At 42.8% G+C, this 18,677-nt stretch overlaps 1 protein-coding gene and 1 pseudogene across 1 annotated transcript in view; both read left to right on the forward strand.

Annotated features, from left to right (window-relative positions):
- LOC135218030 (isobutyryl-CoA dehydrogenase, mitochondrial-like) overlaps positions 1-18,677 on the forward strand; it is an 80,298-nt gene that overhangs the window by 7,054 nt on the left and 54,567 nt on the right. The gene's annotated exons all lie outside the window — the stretch shown is intronic.
- On the forward strand, positions 11,624-18,198 carry LOC135218346 (ADP-ribosylation factor-like protein 2; annotated as a pseudogene).

Here is an 18,677-nt window from a genome sequence, read left to right on the forward strand (position 1 = left end):
TTTCTTCACCTCAAAGGAGTGAATGTCTCTATGTATCTAGACGACTGGCTCATCAGGGCCAGATCGGAGAGACAGTGTTTGGAGGACCTAAAGTTAACTCTGGATTTGATCAAAGCGTTGGGATTGGGCTTGCTGAACCTCGAGAAGTCTCAAGCTGACCCCCAGACAAGACCTAGTCTATCTGGGGATTCGGATGGATTCTCGGGGTTTTCGAGTTTTTCCTTCGCAAGAGAGAACCGCAAAAGGTTTGCGGATAATCTCTCTCTTCTTAGAGAAGCAAACAAACGTCGGCGAGGGAATGGTTGAGCCTTCTGGGGACGCTTTCCTCGCTAGAACAATTCTTCCCTCTAGGAAGACTTCATATACGTCCACTTCAATTCTTCCTCAAGAGGTCTTGGAGCTGGAAAACCGACACTGTCGGACGTTTTTCCCATTCCAGTGGAGATAAAGGCACACCTACAGTGGTGGTTGCTACCTCTGGAAGAGAACAAAGGGATCTCTCTAAGAACACAGAACCCAGACCTAGTGTTGTTCTCCGACGCGTCGGAGACAGGTTGGGGACGACATTAGGCTCAGAGGAAGTGTCCAGGCTGGGAACCAGCACAGGTGTCCTGGCACATAAACTGCAAAGAGATCTTCGCCGTACATCTGGCCTTGAAGAGCCTAGAACCTCTGGTGTCAAACAAGGTAGTGCAAGTAAACGTGGACAACACCACCGCACTTGCCTACATTCGGAAACAGGGAGGGACGCACTCCTCGTTCCTTTACGAGCTCACGAGAGACCTATTACTTTGGACGTCTCACAGGAACATCTCCCTGCTGACAAAGGTTCTTGTACAGGGAGTAAGGAATGTGAGGGCGGACAGGCTCAGCAGGAGGAACCAGGTCCTTCATACAGAATACTCTACACGAGGAAGTGTGGTCTCGATCTCTGGTCTCTGTGGGGAACTCCTCATGTGGATCTCTTTCGCAACATTCATTTCAAAAAAGGCTCCCAGTGTTTTGCTCGGTCGTGGAAGATCCAAGAGCAATTATGGTAGACGCCTTCCTGCTAAACTGGTCTCGAGTAGACGTTTATGCTTTTCCCCCATTCAAAATCCTGGGGTTAGTAATGAAAAAGTTTGTGGCGTCAAAGGAGACGAGGATGACGTTAATAGCCCCCTTTTGGCCGGACTCAGGAATGGTTCACGGAGGTGGTAGAGTGGATCGTAGACTTTCCAAGATCCCTACAAGAAGGACGGATCTTCTCAGACAACACACTTCAAGAGGTACCATCAAAACCTCCCCGCTCTCGCTCTGACTGCCTTTCGACTATCGAAAGACTTGTCAGAGCGAGAGGCTTTTCTTCGCGAAGTGGCAAGCGCGATCGCGAGAGCACGCAGAACCTCCACTACGAAAGTATACCAGTCGAAAGTGGAGGTATTTAGAAGGTGGTGTAGAGCCAAGAAGTTGTCCTCCTCCTCTACCTCTATAGCGGAAATTGCTGATTTCTTGCTATTCCTGAGAGTAAAAATCTCTTCTAGCCGTATCCACAATAAAGGGATACAGAAGTATGCTCTCGGCTGTATTCAGGAACAGAGGATTAGATCTGGCAAATAACAAAGATCTCCACGATCTCATAAGATCTTTTGAGACTTCAAGTCTAAGGAACCAGTACCTCCGAACTGGAACCTGGACGTAGTCCTCAAATATCTGTCTTCGGATAGATTCGAACCTCCTCATCTGGCATCGTTTAGAGACATAAACTAGAAAAGGCCTATTCCTTTTATATCTTTAGCTACGGCAAAAAGAATTAGTGAATTACAAGCTCTGCAGGATAAAGTAGGATTCAAGGGAGACTCGGCTATTTGCTCGTTTAAGACCCATGTTTTTTAGCGAAAAACGAGAATCCCACGAATCCCTGGCCTAAGTCATTCGAAGTCAAGGAATGTCGAGTCTCGTAGGCAGAGAAGCAGAGAGGTCTCTATGCCCTGTTAGAGCTCTGAAGTTCTACCTTCAGAGAAAGCGTCAGTTTGGGAGGCTCTAGACAAGGTCTTTGGTGCGCGGTAAAAGACCCCACAAGACTGATGTCCAAGAATGCTCTGGCGTTCTTTGTAAGAAACGTCATTACGGACGCCTTAAGGTCTGTCCTGACGAACAGTACAACTACTGAGAGAAAAGCTCATGAAGTAAGAGCGGTTGCGACGTCTCTCTCGTTTTATAAGAATATGTCGTTTAAAAACATCATTGATACGACATACTGGAGATGCAAACTCAGTATTGCATCTCATTACTTGAAAGACGTACGTGTGACGTATGAGAAGTGTTTTTCTCTAGGTCCTATCGTATCGGCAGATACGATTCTGGGTACGGAGCCGACACCAATCCTTAAATGTATATACTGTTCTTCTTTTGTATAGGTCGAGAGTCTCTTCGAACAATGGAGGGATTTGGCTCGCACGGGCCGGCCCGTCTATGTTGTTCAGTAAGAGAATCTTGTCATATCCAATTAGTTGAGTATAATTTTTTTTTTTGGAAAATTATGTATGTGTGGGCGTAGTGGTTTTTGAGTTACGGTTGTTGTGACGAGTTCGGGATACTCGTAACAATCCTTAGTTCTAACATATGGTTAGGATCAGGTGGTCGGGATTGGTTGTGTGCTCCTTCATAAGGTGTATTGTCATATAAGTGGATCAGCACCCATTGACAAAGTCCTTTTAGGCTCTGCCGAGTAAGCGGATAAGACCCCATCGGCAGACCCACAAGAACTCTTGGCCATAGATCATATATCTCGACTAAAGTTTCTTGAGGTGATGCAGACTACTGGCAAACACCCACGAAGTCTACCACCTATCAGGTAGGAACCAAGGTTTTATTTATACCTACAACATATGTTGTTTACCTGTCTATTCCATATAGTAGCTGTCTCTTACCCTCCACCGAAGGGTGCCATCAGCTATGTATATATCTGACAGGTAAGTTGATTGTATGAAAATGATATTGTATGTTACAATAAAAGTTTCATACATACTTTACCTGGCAGATATATACAATTAAAGGCCCACCCAGCCTCCCCGCAGGAGACAGGTGGAAGAGAGAAAATATGATAGAAAACGGGGATGGTTCTAGTCCTGCCGCCCAGGGCAGGCCGGTAGATCACCTGACCTACCTGTAGCGAGTGGCGGCCGCGAAATTTGAATTTCTGTCGGGGACGACGGAGTCTTAGCTATGTATATATCTGCCAGGTAAGTATGTATGGAAACTTTATTGTAACATAACAATATCATTTTAACACACTTTACAATAATAGCAATGGTAATAATAGTTATCATATGAAATAGATAAAAAAAATACTTACGAAGCAAATAAAACTATTGTAAACAGTAAATGCTGCAATAGCAACTAGGATGAGCATTCATTTGTTCCGATACGTAATACAAACCCCTCGGTCCTTTAAACAATAGGAAGGTACTAGCGGCAGCTGGGACGGTCGTAAGCTTCGAACAAGAGAAAACGGTAGTTAACTGCTTGTCCGATCGTGCGCGCGCCCTGCGCGCGCGAGAGGTGAAGAATCACTTTTGCTTTCGGCCGTGGGTGTGAAGGACGTGTTCGTCATCGCTCTCTGACCCGCTTCATCGTCGTATGCTTTGTTTATATTGTGTTTTCTACTAATGGTTTGTTTGACTTGAAATGAAACTGTAAGTACACTGTTTTCATTTTCATTACTTAATTATGAACCAACTGGAGCTATCGCCGTAGATGCGGCGATTTCCTCTCTTTTCATGAATTGAACCCTTGAATTATGTCTCGGTGCCGACGCTCGCGCCGAGTCATGTATTTGGCGCGAAAGTGTGTAATTGAAAATGTAAGTACTTTTTTCATTATATTTTTGCCCTGTGCGTTCGTTACCGAGAGCGTGATTGCGCTCGGCCACGAACCTTTTATTTTGTATGATAAAATGCAATGAAAGTGGATTAGCAATGCAGTATTCTTTTCATTTTCATTTATTTATTTGCATAATTTAATTTTTTGGATCAATTTCGCTCTTACCCGGGAATTGATCCTTACGATTATTTTCTGTGAAAGTGAAATCGCAAGTGCAGTACTATTCTGTTTCATTTTCATATATAATTTTTATGATAGCATCATATTATTTGGATCAAGTTTCCGTTCTTACCCGGGATTTGATCTTTTCCCCTTTAAGTTCTATGAAGTGATCGCAAGGGCAGTATTCTGTTTCATTTTCATATTACTTTTCACTGCTGTGCGGGGGTAGGGGAAGCGAAGGTCTGCCAGGAAGTCGTCGGAAAGCTCTCCCGCGACTCCCTTGGTATCCGTTCTTCGTCTCCTTCCTGCCCCCCCGCTCAGCTTCTTCGTTGTATTTTGTATTTGGGGTCTTCCTTGCGTTCGGGGTGGGGCATGTCTCCCCCCCGTGCGTGAGGGAACCCCTCTTACTAATCTGTCTGTGCTACCGCAGGTGCTACATCCGTGGGAGACGACTTTGGACAGGTATGGACCACTGCTGGCTGCAGGGCGTGCCTAGCATCCACGATCTGCTGCAGCGTCTAGCGAGGTCTGGGGCGGTGACCTTGGAGTGGTCTCCATACAACCTTCACGGCCGCTTATGCTGCTTCCCCCCGCTGTCTACACTCCCCATGCTGTGTCGGTGACGCCGTCTGCCGCTTCTAGGGGCCGGTCGCCGCCGTACCGAGGAGGGGTATGCCGCCGCCGCCTGTGTTTTCTCGTGTTGCCTGCCCCAGACTTCCGCTGTTCCAGCAGCTCGCCCCTAGACCGGCCGCCAGTACCAGGTTCCCGCTGGCTGCCGATGATTCTACGAGGCGATGGCTGGGCCTGCCGTACCTGTCGCTGATGTGGTTCCCGCTACTGGCTTGGCTGTCCCTTCTGTGTTTACCGCTGCCGCTGTTCCTGCCGCTCCTGAGCTGGTTGCTGTTCCTGTCGCTCCTGGTTCCTGCGCCTGTCCATGCTGGTCCTGCCCATGGTGTGTCTTCCCCAGTCCCAGGTCCTTCCGGACAGGTGCAGTCGGGCCGTGTTGCTTCGGCAATAGGCCCGACTCCGGCCTGGATGGAGACCTGACGACTGTCCTGCGTGAGCTGACGAAGAAGAGAAGGTCATCTTCGTCTTCGCTGCTGCTGCTCCCGCCTCCTGTTCCCCTTCGACTTCTAAGGCCCATAAGCGTCCCGAAGAAGAAGGCTGCCTCTCCCCCCTAAGAACGTCTCCTTCGGGAACTTCTAAGGGCCCGTCCCACCTCGGTGGGACGGGGGTCTTCTGCTGGTCCTCCTGCTCCTTCGGGAGCGGGGCCCGTCTCCCCTTCCGTAAGGAAGAGATAGACGGGGACCAGGAGGAGTAATCGGTTAGTTCTGGTACTTCTCGCCTGGTGCTAGCGGCGATGCCGCTACGCCAGGTTCCGGCTCGGTCTCGTCGTTCGCGGGAGATCCCGAGTGTACGCTCTCCCTCGGGAGCCGTGCAGCCAAAGTTTCGGCGCCAGAGTTTCGCTCGGCGCCAAGACCACGGCACGGAGCAGAAGGCTGGCGAGAACCGCTCAGGTGACTCTCGCCAGGCCAGCGGCCGCTCTCGCAGCGACCAGATGGTAACCGGGGTTTTCCCCCTAAGAAGACTCCTTCGGGAACTTCGAAGGGCTCGTCACACTCCGGTGTGACGGGGGGGTTCTTCTGCTGGTCCTCCTGTTCCTTCGGGAACGGGGCCCGTCTCCCCTTCTGAGAAGAAGAAGAAGACGGGGACCAAGGGTATGCTGGCTACCGCTGGTACACCCTCGCCTGGTCTTGGCAGCTCTGCTGCTAAGCCAGGTACCGGCTCGGTTTCTCGTCCACGCGAGAAGTTCCGAGTGTACGGTCTCCTTCGGGTGACCGTGCAGCCAAAGTTAAGACGCCTGAGTTCGCTCAGCGTCATGACCGAGGCACGGAGCAGAAGACTGTCGAGAGCCGCTCAGGTGACTCTCGCCAGGCCAGCGGCCGCTCTCGCAGCGACCAGCCGGTACCTCGGGTGGACGTGACGGTCTCTGACCGGCCACGGGTTGAGGCTGGGAAGAGGTCCCCCAGGTCCCCTCGACCGACGGTCCAGCCTCGGCTGGTACCAGCGGCTTTGACGTGCCGCGAGGACGCTCACCGGTCTCACCGCGAAAGTGACTCTGCAGGTCACCTGACCGCCGCTCCCACAGGGACCGCGGATACGATGACCAGCAGCAGCTCGTGACGCACGGGACGGGGGGTCGACGTGCTCAGTCGAGCCGCTCGCCACAGTGAGCGGCACGGCCAGGCCTGCAGATCGATCCCCACCGCGGGTTTGTGATCGCTGGCGCCCCCCACGTACGCTGGTCCTGCCGAGCGAGTGGGGGGGGGAGCGTCAGGTCTGTCTCTCCACTACCTTCAACTTCCTCGGGCTACACCGGAAGAGCGAGGTAGCTAGGAGTGATCTGAGAGGTGCGCCGCTCACGATCCCGTCACGACGCCGCACGTTGCCACGTATGGTCTTAGGACCACCAGGACGTACGCGCAAGTGATTGGAGGCGACCGTCAGGGGGGGGAGGGGGGGGTGGGGGTAGCGTCTATTCTGTCTCTCCGATACCTTCAACTTCCTCGGCATACGCCAGGAAGAGCGAGGTATATAGGAGTGATCGTGAGAGATGCGCCGCTCACGATCCCGTCACGACGCCGCACGTGCCAGGTATGGTCTTAGACCAGCCAGGACGTACGCGCAAGTGATTGGAGGCAACCGTCAGGGATCTGTTGCTGGTCCTTCTTCTGAAGGAGGAGGGTCTTGGGAGCTGCTCTTGTTGGAGGGACTGGATGGTCCTACTCCTCAAGACGCTGTAACTTCCGGAGATTCAGAGTAACTTTGCCCAGGTTATTGCACTGACTTCGTCAGCACAACGACCTGGGGGAAGGATCGCCGCTCCCACCAGCAGAGCCATGTCTCTGCTCGAGTCGTTTTGGGCCCGAGAGGGAACCCAAACCGACGGTGGGGTTTTTGCCGCGTCGGAGCTTGCCGATTCTGTCTTGAACCAGAGTCTCTCGTCTCCGGACGAGAAGGCTCTCTCAGTTCTGGCCGTCGATCAAGCTACTTCCACCTCCTCTACTGCGACAGCGGCGTTTTCTACGTGTCTTCGGACACCGTATTTAAATATCCTTCGGTCCTCCCGAGAGGTTTCGACCTCGACGAGGGACTGGATGGAGTCGGAGGACGGTAAGGTCGGCTCTCTCCTGTCAGGTGTCCGATCAGCCCCACCCACAGACGACGTTCACAGTGGCGGCAGACCCTTACCTACAGTGAGAGGTTCGTAACCCTCCTCGGGAAAAACGTTTTCTCCTGACGATACGTTTTCCCAGACTCTAAGAGGCGGCGATGGCTGCTCCTACTCTTCTCCAACTGCTAGTTCCACTGGGAAGGCGAGCGAGTATCCAATTCCTCCCCCATTCCCTCTCTCCTTACGGCTACGAGGGAAAGGGGAGGGATCCTACAGAGATTTCTCTGTAGGATTCCACGCTGGGGACTGCGGCTACCGGGGGACCTTCGGGTCCTACCTGACGTAAGCCCCGGTCGTTGAGGAGGGATCCTGCCCCATTCTCGATTTCTACGGGAATCGAGAGGACCACAGCCGATATCGTTTGACGAATTCGGTGGGGTGGTTTCGCAGACTGCTTAGATTTCTACGGAATTTCTAGCGCATTCAGAGTGTTAGAGTTTTCTTACGATCTCCAAACACTTAGGCGAGACCCACGGTCCAAAGTGAGCGAGACGAGAATCCCCGATATGTTACACGATAATCGGGAACCTCGCCATATGCTCGAATTCCTGGAATTTCTAGCATTAGGAAGAAGACTGCTGCTGAAAGAAGACTATCTCACAGTAGGCGACCAACCTGGAATAGAGAAGAACGGACGGGAATATCCAGTTTGGCTTGAACTATCGTCTAGTATTCTGTTCACCATTGAAGCTTTCCTTCGAGGAAGACTTCTTCACTCTCTTTGATAGAGACCGAAGGTGGTCGATCTCCAATCCTTATTTTGTTTTCTTGAAGGAAAGAATTTAGGATGGAGATCGTTGTTCATAATCCTACAAATATACTAACGTATATTACCTCGCGACATGATTCTGCTAAGCAGTTGAATGGTCCGAGGGGTAGGCGCATATCCTGGTTATTCTACGGATTGCGACTTAGACGAAAAGTTTCTAATGAACTGCAACTCGGGGTTGCCTGCAAACCTCCCAGGAGTTTCCAACAGTTTCAATTTTATATACTTAGGTGTTGTCACAAACAACCACCATTTAAGCTTTTTATATTTACCGAAATTCGTTTCGCATAAATATAATTGCTCGAGCATATCTTTTTATGCTCGGTAGTTTCTAGCCGAACGCATTCCTTCGTGGAAAGGATTACTTGGCAACTCAGGATGACGAGTCAGCGACAGCTACTGCGTATTGAATTGCCCGAGGCATTTCAGTACCAGCTGGCGCTTTGAGATGGAAGGTTGGTTATGTCTTTCTCACCTGCTTTGATTGAATACCAACCGTATCTCTGCCCAACAATCACGGACTTAAGTCTCTGATTAACGGGGATTCTCGCATACATGAATGACCATCTACTGCTGTGATGCTAGTATTCATCGTCTTCGGTATTGCGAGAATTTTAAACAGAGATATCTATTCGACTCTCATCTTTCTGTTTACCGCACGGGTAACAGAATTCTGTAATAGTCTCTTGCTGCATCGTATCTCGATAATGCGAATGATTTTTGCGGAATCTGAGTTTGTCCTCAAAATATCCTGTATTCGGAGGTGTGCAATTGTTCATTGTTCACCCCGGATTAGCAGATGTATTGAAAGACATCGCCTACTCCCACACCTGCCAGCTCTACTTCCAAACGTTCAGCCCATGAGAAGCAGTTCTTCAAGCGCTTTGGCCCCTGTGTTTTCATTACTGAAAACGCCCCGCTTTCATTGCACAACGGACAGCAATGAAATGGCGGTTAGCGTTTTCAGTCATTTGTAAGCACAGGTTTAGAATCTTGAGATTCCTTCTCTCGATTCAGCTGGAAGACTTAGGTGCATTCATTGCCTACCTTCGTCTTCAACGTCACATAGTGTTGTTTCTCCTTAAGCTGAGATTCAACGTCTATGAGATTTTCTTGCCATCAGGGACCCTCGGTCTTTTGAAGGCAATTGACTTTCGCCTTTTGAGCTTATGCATTAAGAGAATCATCGCCGCGCCGTCCCGGCATCGGTGACTAACAAATATTTTATTTGTTTGGTCTCTCAGCATAACTCTTTAAAGGGCGAAGGTCCACGTGACTTACCCGGATGCTTGGACAACTTGCCTCTACTGATTCCGAACCAGTCAGTCGGCAGCTGTCAGAGCGCCCCGAGTCAGTTACGAACTATGCTGTGGACTTAGTTCGGTTGTTCCAGAGCATCATTACTTCGTCTTAATAGCTTGTCAGTATGAGTACTGTACATAACCAAAGTCGAGAAGAGGGATAGGTCATACGACTATTCCCTTCTTTTCGTCTTAGGTAACTGCATGACTTCTCTTGAGAAGTCAAGCACAAAGGGGATGGGGATTTGTGACGCTCGATTTCCGTACCGATCTTCGTTAGCGAAAGACTCAGAAACCCTTCGGTAACTGCACGATTGGTTCGAGTCCTTCACAATACCCTCCCATAATGGACTTCACCGCCTCCGATACGAAGGCTATGCTGCTTTGTCCTGTGAAGGCGCGACGGAGCTGTCTGAAGAAACTCGACACCCAGGATGAGTGTGGACGCCTCTTCATCATTCTCTCGCGTTCCGCAAGAACTTCTCCGTGGCGCAGGTAATGAAGGCAGGCGCCTGGTCCAACCGGACTGCATGCACCTCCTTTTACCTTCAGGATATTGCCCACAGTTCCTTGGTTGCTCAACACGTTGTCTAGTTAACCCAGACCCTCGCAGGCTGAACAGCATCGAGTCCTGGTGTGACCGTAAGAATGGATGAGGAATGAGAGTGTGACTGGCTCCTCTTCCCCATCTTTTTCTTCCCTCTACCTCTGGGTAGAGTGACACGGTCGTCACCCTGCTGGGTAAGGAGAGGATGCAGGTGAGCTACTCAATAGAGCACCATCCTACCCTTTCCTTTCAGTAGGGATAGGAGTAAATATCCACCACTTCCTCCAACAAGGGGGAGGAAGTGGATGCCAATTTGAGACAACCCATCATTTTATGATTGTCTCTTGCAAACAGGAACAAGTTCTTGCTTGCTGGTACGAAGAGATAACGCTTGCCTCTCTCTTAGTACTTGGCCAGAGGTCTGACCATTGATCCTGCGGTGCACACCCCGATCAATCGGACAAGAGGTTTGGATCCCTCCCTTGCTCTTATGACCAGGGAGGCACTCCAGGTTGGACGAACACCAGTCTGTTCACCAAAAAGACTCAGATTCCTCCCACCAAGAAGTGAGTCTTCCTATTGTTAAAGGACCGAGGGTTTGTATTACGTATCGGAACAAATGACAATTTGTCGAAAATTGCATTTTTCCTAACTATACAAACCTGAGGTCCTTTACATATAGTCCCACCTCATGCCACCCCTCACTCTGCAAACTTTTGCATGGGCCTAAAGCAAAGTGATTCTTCACCTCTCGGGCGCGCGGGCGCGCACGATCGGACAAGCAGTTAACTACCGTTCTCCCCTTGTTCGAAGCTTACGACCGTCCCAGCTGCCGCTAGTTAACCTTCCTATTGTTTTTAAAGGACCTCTTTGGTTTGTATAGTTAGGAAAAATGCAATTTTCGACAAATTTGTCATTTTTCAAGAACAGAAAAAATTCTATTCTCAGGATTTTAAAATATAAAGTAATTTTCATTATTGTTACACTCTCCAATACAGTACAATAAGTTGTAAATTGGTAAGGTTACTTGTCAAAAATAGGATAAAACATCACAACGTAACTAAGGAGTAAAAATACGCTATCCTCTAATGGGCCCAACAAAGCCAGTGATACCTACCTCCCTCCCCACCCATGAATGACAACTGACTGACCAGATACCGTGGTACTACCGCACCACTTCTTCATCGGTCAAAATGCCATGTCGCGCAATAAAAGTAACTTTGATGGTTTATAACAAAATAACAAAAAGAAATAAAAAAAAATATTTTTGTTAACACATGCATGAAGTAATTACAAAACAGTTGGTAGAATTATGTATAGATTCTGAAGAGTAGCATTTTGTTAAGATAGCCGCAACAAACCGGACTGTTGTAAAATGATATTGACACATTTCTCGGGTTAAAACTATTAGAATTATTTAGTATTTAGAATTAACCCCCACCACTCTATCCTTTAGTCTGGGAGAACCCTGGTTGGAACAGTGTTCTCAGGTGGGGGAACAACACAAAACCAGTAATTTATGTAGTTTTATCTGTTTAGGCAAGAAAATTACTATTAATATGAATAGGGCCCTGAGCCTTTATGTTTGTGAATTAATATGTATTCTCATGCAACAAAAGTGGATGCTCTTCTCCTTAAGGTAACAGCTGAGTATGTCATAGCAGTCTGGAAGAAGTTTTACAAAGACATGATGTGTGACTTACTCTTGATCAATAGTCTGCACTGATTTCCTCCTAGAAGCTGGCCATTCTCCAGAGTGAATGAAACTATTGCATTCCAATTTTAGATTTGTTTTCTTAACTAAAACCATCAGAGGTTTAGATAATGCTGGGAAGACCACTGTAGTGAAACGTTTTTTTGTTTGAAGACATCAATACTATTTCACCGACGTATGGTTTTAATATTAAGACAGTGAGCATGAAGTTGATAAGTATGGGTACGTATTTTATTTTGCATATCACTGTAGTGCTGGTTATATTCAATTATTTGTGTACATTGCTATCCATAAATGAAAAATCTTTGTAACTGCACTCATACTAAGAACATGCAGTTGATGTACGTATAGTACTATCTCTTTTCCCCCTTTTTAGCCAATAGGTCATTTAATTATTTTAAATATCATAGTCAGCAATTTTTCACTTGTTATTAAATATCTCCCAAACAGTAATTATTTTTAATCGTATTCCTTCATGTTTCCCTTTTTCTCCATTAGACAGCGCTTACTCTGGCTGTTACAAAATACTCGGATATTGATTTACCAATTTTTCCACTTCCAGTCTTCATTTTTGTGTTATAGTGTTATTGTTGGTATTCCATATTTTAACTAAAATTTTATGTTTCATGATTTTTTTTCAATGCTAAAATTCATCATCTTTGCTTACAAACTACAGACAGTATCCAGTGGGTGAAAACTTCTTTTTGATACCTATGCAGCTATGAATTTTTATTCTGGAGTTTCATTAAAATATGTTAACTGTATTTGCATGAGAGTATTTTATATTATGTAATTAATAATTCTGGGTATGATAAATTTGACCAAAAGCTTACTTGATACTAATTAGATATATTAAGAAGAAGAAAAGACATACTACAGTGCTCTTGTGGATATGGTTGTAATGGGACTGACTTTGTTTCAGGTACAAATTAAACATATGGGATGTGGGTGGTCAAAATTCCTTACGTTCATATTGGCGTAACTACTTTGAATGCACAGATGGGCTCATATGGGTTGTTGACAGTGCAGATGCTGATCGCCTCAGGGATTGTCAGCAGGAACTGAAGAAATTACTAGAAGAAGAGGTAAGTAAGCATTGTTATGTAAGCCTCATGAACTAGGTAAGTCTTCCTTGTTATTTTTGCTATTAGGGTAAGGCATGTTCTATTTTTAACTAATATTCATTTCATATTATAAGAAAGGATGTGTTTGTTATTTTCATAAAAAAAATTTATTGCAGAGGTTAGCAGGAGCCACGCTTCTAGTGTTTGCTAACAAGCAGGATTTGCCAGAAGCATTATCAGCAGAACAAATAAAAGAAGTAAGTACTTTATTGTTATTCTTGGTGATGGCAATCAGATGATGAAAGATATATTAATTGTGTTCATACAGTGGAGAAATCATTGCCTTACTTAGCCTTTTGCTTTATTTCAAAATTTACAGTGTACTTTAAACATAACGTGTACTTTGCACCTAACATTCAATTCAAGAGATTTTTTTAAATATGTATCACATATAAAATGGTAGCATACAGTATTGTGCACTGCTGTTCATCTTTTGTGTGGTGATTGTGTTTTATATTGTTACTTGCACACAGGCTCTGCCTACTCTTTCTCTCTCCCCATTGGCTGATACTGTACACTCATGCTAAAAGTCCTTGTTCTATTGGCTGATACTGTAACATTCATGCTAAAAGTCCCTGTTCTATGGGGGGGGCTGATACTATAAACTCTGCTAAAAGTCCTTGTTCTATTGCTGATACTGTACACTATGCTATAAGTCCTTTTGTTTCTATGGCTGATACTGTACATTCATGCTAAGAGTCCTTGTTCTATTGGCTGATACTGTACACTCATGCTAAAAGTCCTTGTTCTATTTTTAACTGGATCCAGCTGCACTAGAGACATTTTCCCCATATGTTAAGACCAGGTTTGTTAGTTATGAAAAATACAAATTGATTATGTAAACATTTGTCATATTTCTGATATGTAATACCTATGGATTGCTTTTCCATGTTGACCCTTAAACGCCGAAGCGGTAAAAATAAAAAACTCCCCCGAATGCCGGAGCCGGTTTTGAGTGAGCGCGGAAGCGGAAAAAAATAATTTTTTTCAAAAAATCACAACGCGCTTAGTTTTAAAGATTAAGAGTTCATTTTTGGCTCCTTTTTTTGTCATTGCCTGAAGTTTAGTATGCAATCATCAGAAATGAAAAATAATATCATTATCATATGTAAATAATGCAATATATGGTAGCGAAAAAAAAATTCATACATAATTGTATTAAAATCACGCTGTGCAAAAAAACGGTAAAAGCTAACGAGTTTCTTTTTTTCGTTGTATTGTACACTAAATTGCAATCATTTTGATATATAATACATTGTAAAACAATAAAAGCAACACCGGAAAAATATTATCACAAAATGATGTATGAATTCGTAACTCGCGGACGTAAAATTTTTTTTTTTTTTTTTTCAAAAATTCACCGTAAATCTAAATTTTTTATTTTTCTAGAGACTTCCAATTTGTTTCAAAATGAATACAAATGATTGAATATTACGATACTGTAAGAGTTTTAGCTTACAATTGCTGTTTTCGACCATTTCCGACAAGTTAAAAATGACCAAATGTCAAAATTTTTTTATAATTTTTTTTTTTATATGCAATTATTTCGGAAATTAGAAAAGCTACACCCTTCAAATATTCTTCCTTTTATTCTACATGAAATTGCGCACATTTTCATATATAAAACTCAATAAAATGCCTAATATGAAACGGAGCAAATTTTCCGAGAATGCGATTGTACGCAATTCGAAGATTTATGGCGGAGAATCCGCGCGCGGAGGGAAGCAAAGTTTTTTTCATAAATTCACCATAAATCGAAATATTGTGCTAGAGACTTCCAATTTGTTGCAAAATTAAGATAAATGATTGAATATTACTAAAATATAAGAGTTTTAGCTTACAATTGCGTTTTTCGACCATTTTGGTAGAGTCAAAGTTGACCGAACGTAGTTTTTTTTCTATTTATCCTGATTTATATGCAAATATTTCGAAAATGAGAAAAGCTACAACCTTCAATTATTTTTCGTTGTATTCTACATGAAATTGCACACATTTTCATATATAAAACTTTATGTAACGGCTAATTTAAAATGGTGCAAACATTACCACATCGCACATATGATTTTTCGGAAGAGTTTACCGCGCGGACGTAAGGAAAATGTTATTTTTTTCATAAATTCACCATAAATCGAAATATTGTGCTAGAGACTTCCAATTTGTTACAAAATTAAGGTAAATGATTGAATATTACTAAAATATAAGAGTTTTAGCTTACAATTGCGTTTTTCGACCATTTAGGTAGAGTCAAAATTGACCGAAGGTTGAAAATTTGTCACTTATCATTTTTTATATGAAATATTTCAAAACTGGATAAAAGCTACAACCATGGGTTGTTTTTAGTTGATTGTGCATGAAATTGCGCACATTTCCATATATAAAACTTTATGTAACGGCTAATTTTAAAATGTGCAAACATTACCACAGTCGCATGTATGATTTTTTTTGGAAGAGTTACCGCGCTGACGTAAGGAAAAAGTTTTTTAATAAATTCACCATAAATTGAAATATTGTGCTAGAGACTTCCAATTTGTTGCAAAATTAAGGTAAATAGTTGAATATTACTACAATATAAGCGTTTTAGCTTACAATTGCGTTTTTCGACCATTTCGGTAGAGTCAAAGTTGACCGAAGGTTGAAATTTTGGCACTTATCGTTATTTATATGGAAATATTTCAAAACTGATAAAAGCTACAATCATGAATATTTTTTTTTTTTGTATTCTACATAAAATTGCGCACATTTGTCATATATAATACTTCATGTAACGGATAATTTAAAATGATGCAAAAATTATGTCAAAGTGACGAAATAATTTTTGAGATGTGTCACTGATACTTTTTTAGTGCGATAAGAAAGAAATTTGCGCTTGCGCTCCTGTGTAACGATTGTAAACAAACAACGCCTTGATCCGTGAACTCCCAGCATCCCCCAAGGCGCGTGATTCAAAAGTTTTCGGCTGGTAGGCCTATAAGTATTTTTCCGCGAATTTTTAAAAAAACTTTTTTGAGTCGACGTATGGTACGTCTATTCGGCAATCGGGGGAGATTTTGACTCGACGTTTAATACGTCCATTCGGCGTTTAAGGGTTGATTCAGTTGATTTGAATACATACAAGATTGTGTTGGAAAGTCATGAGTGAAACATTTTGCTTATTAGTTTGTTTTTTGTTTTATTATTTTGTGGTGTATCTTGCTTAATACCCACTTATTTCACAAAATGATAATGCATAGTACTTAATTGTTTGAATACCATAGGCGTTTTCAAGGTACTGAACGTTTTCATAGGCTATTGAGGGTTAGGCTAGAATTTTGGGAAGCCTAGCCAAAGGCTGGGATGTTTTCATAACTATTCACTGTTCTCAGAATTGTATTTTGGACATACATGCCCCCCCCCCCATAATATAATAATAATAGTACGTAGTTATAGGCATTATAAGATACTGAATGACCTATAAAAGTAAAGAATCTCACAAAATAAGGAAATAACAGGGCATTACCCATCAGAAGGACACTGGGCAGAAAACATAAACACACTCATACAGAAAACAACTAAAGCAAAGTCAAACAAGGTACAGTAATTGTACTGCGCTCAAAACACACATATCAAAACTGTAATGAAGAACATCAAGTATAAAATCATAATTACACTTGTGCCCCATAAAAAGAGTAATATATACATTCAAATATGATCATTTATAATATAATCAAAGTAGTATTATTATTGTTTTAGTCTTGATCACAGTATTGTTATTATTGTAATAGTCCAAGTTTTATTGGAAAAGCAAAATGCTACAAGCCCAAGGACCCCAGTATAGGGAGAACAGTTCAGTATAAAAATAGAAACTGAGAAGTAAAGAAGAAGCTGTGAAAGAGAATAAGAAAAGTAATGAAGTAAAATAAATGACATATAAGCTTTTGAAGCCAGATTCATGTCAGCTTGCTCAAAAAAAAAAGCATTTGCACCAATGTGAATTTTTTAAGTAGTATACGTATGTACGTACTAACAAATTAAGTCTGTACAAGATTAAGGACATTCTGCAATTGATCACAACAGGAATAAAATACATAGAAAACTTTGCAATACTGAACCCTATAGAAGAAAAGGCAAGACTGTAAGGATTAACTGCATATCTAGTACACGTACTATATGGTGGGTTGTGTAGTCTGGGAAGATCTGAATGCAAAGGATAATCAGGATTATGAAATACTGAGCATGCACAGAGAGCTATTTGGATTTTGTCAGAAAATTCACACATTTAAGGACCTGGAAAGAATTATGCAGAAACCGGTAAGTGTGTAAATACTGAAATTCCTCTCAGAAATATGCTGGAAAAAATAGACACAGAATGTTAGCTATCACTAATACCATCAGCGGTGCTGCCCAGTGGGATATCTGGCCCATGGGGTTCCTTTGTTTGTGTATATCTGGCCTATGGGGTTCCTTTGTTTGTGTATATCTGGCCTATGGGGTTCCCTTATTTGTGTTCTGAGAGATGGTAACTTAAAGACTGGGAAAATGTAGACTGATGGGTGTCAGTTAAACAAATGACCTGTGTTTAATGAATTTTCAGATATTGGATCTTAATAGCCTCAAGACTCATCACTGGTATATCCTACCATGTAGTGCTGTGACAGGAGAGAATCTTGTTGAAGGAATTGATTGGTTGATCAGGGACATTGCTGCAAGGATATTCACTCTGGAATAAGAATGAAAAGAATGAAAACGTCTTGAACATGATTATTGTCAAGAGATGTCTTATTAAGTTTCTTGATAACAGATCTCATTTTTATCTAGGTATCTACCAAGAAAAAAGTAACTTGGTGTACAAGGTTTAAGCTTGTCACATAGCATTGAAACTTTAAAAATTTTATTCCTTTTTTATATGCTTTATATTGTTTTAAAGGGTTATAGATCTTCTTATGACTCCATTTGCACAATAGAATACTGGTTTTTACTATAAAGATGAGCTTCGTATATTAGAAAATCTCTTAAAATGAGGAAAAAACATTCATTGTATGACTGTTGACTTGTAAAACAGTGTGTTGTGATATTTACAGGATATAATAATTTACAATTATAAATATTATAATTAGTTGGTTAAACCAGACCACAGTATACTCCTTACTCTTATAGCACTGGGTTGCATGTCTGATCATGTGCAGTCCATTTTAAACTTCATTGTATTTCACAGTCAAGTAAAATATGATGTTAAAAAATGGACCTTTAAAGAATTGTACTGAGAATTTTTTCAGATTGCTCTTGTATAAAGTAAAATACAGTACCTTTGGGCTCCTGCTCAGCCAAAATCAGTGTTTCAAGGTGGTTGATCATGTTATACAACCCAGTCTGATTGACATTCCGTATCCTATATAATTCTATATACTCGTACATCCATTTATGTCAGAGAATTCTTTAAAAAGCAGAGCATTTATGTAACATAGCATATAACATGTATATTGCAATAAAACAGAGTATACCATAACTTGTGTTGTTATTTATGAGTTTTATTAATATTTTGTACTAATATGATAGAAATTTGAGAACATTATCATACTGCAAATGTTTTAGGAACTGAAAGTATTAAAAAGTTTGAGGAGGTAAATGCTTACTTTAGTAATTCTGAAATTTCCTTTATAATTCTAGAGTACTTCTCGGAACTCTTGATATCACAGAAATTATCTAACCCTTCCCTAGTTAATCGTAAGAGAAGTAGTAATTAGTATAGTACTTCTTACATTTTTTTTCCTCCAGATTGTCAACCCAAGTTCAAGTACATTAAATAGATTTTAATTGGGAACTTACTTAAAAACTATGTCAATATCTCAAAACTGATCAGAGACATAAGTAAACATTCTTACCATTAAGTAGCTATAACAAAAACAGATTTACAATTGCAGGCTCTTGTGTCTTGTCCAGGAATTGTCAAAAATATTTTTTAGCCTTCTAGAGATTTGAAAATCT

This window comes from Macrobrachium nipponense, chromosome 9 (genome assembly GCF_015104395.2).
Source record: "Macrobrachium nipponense isolate FS-2020 chromosome 9, ASM1510439v2, whole genome shotgun sequence".
NCBI lineage: Eukaryota > Metazoa > Arthropoda > Malacostraca > Decapoda > Palaemonidae > Macrobrachium > Macrobrachium nipponense.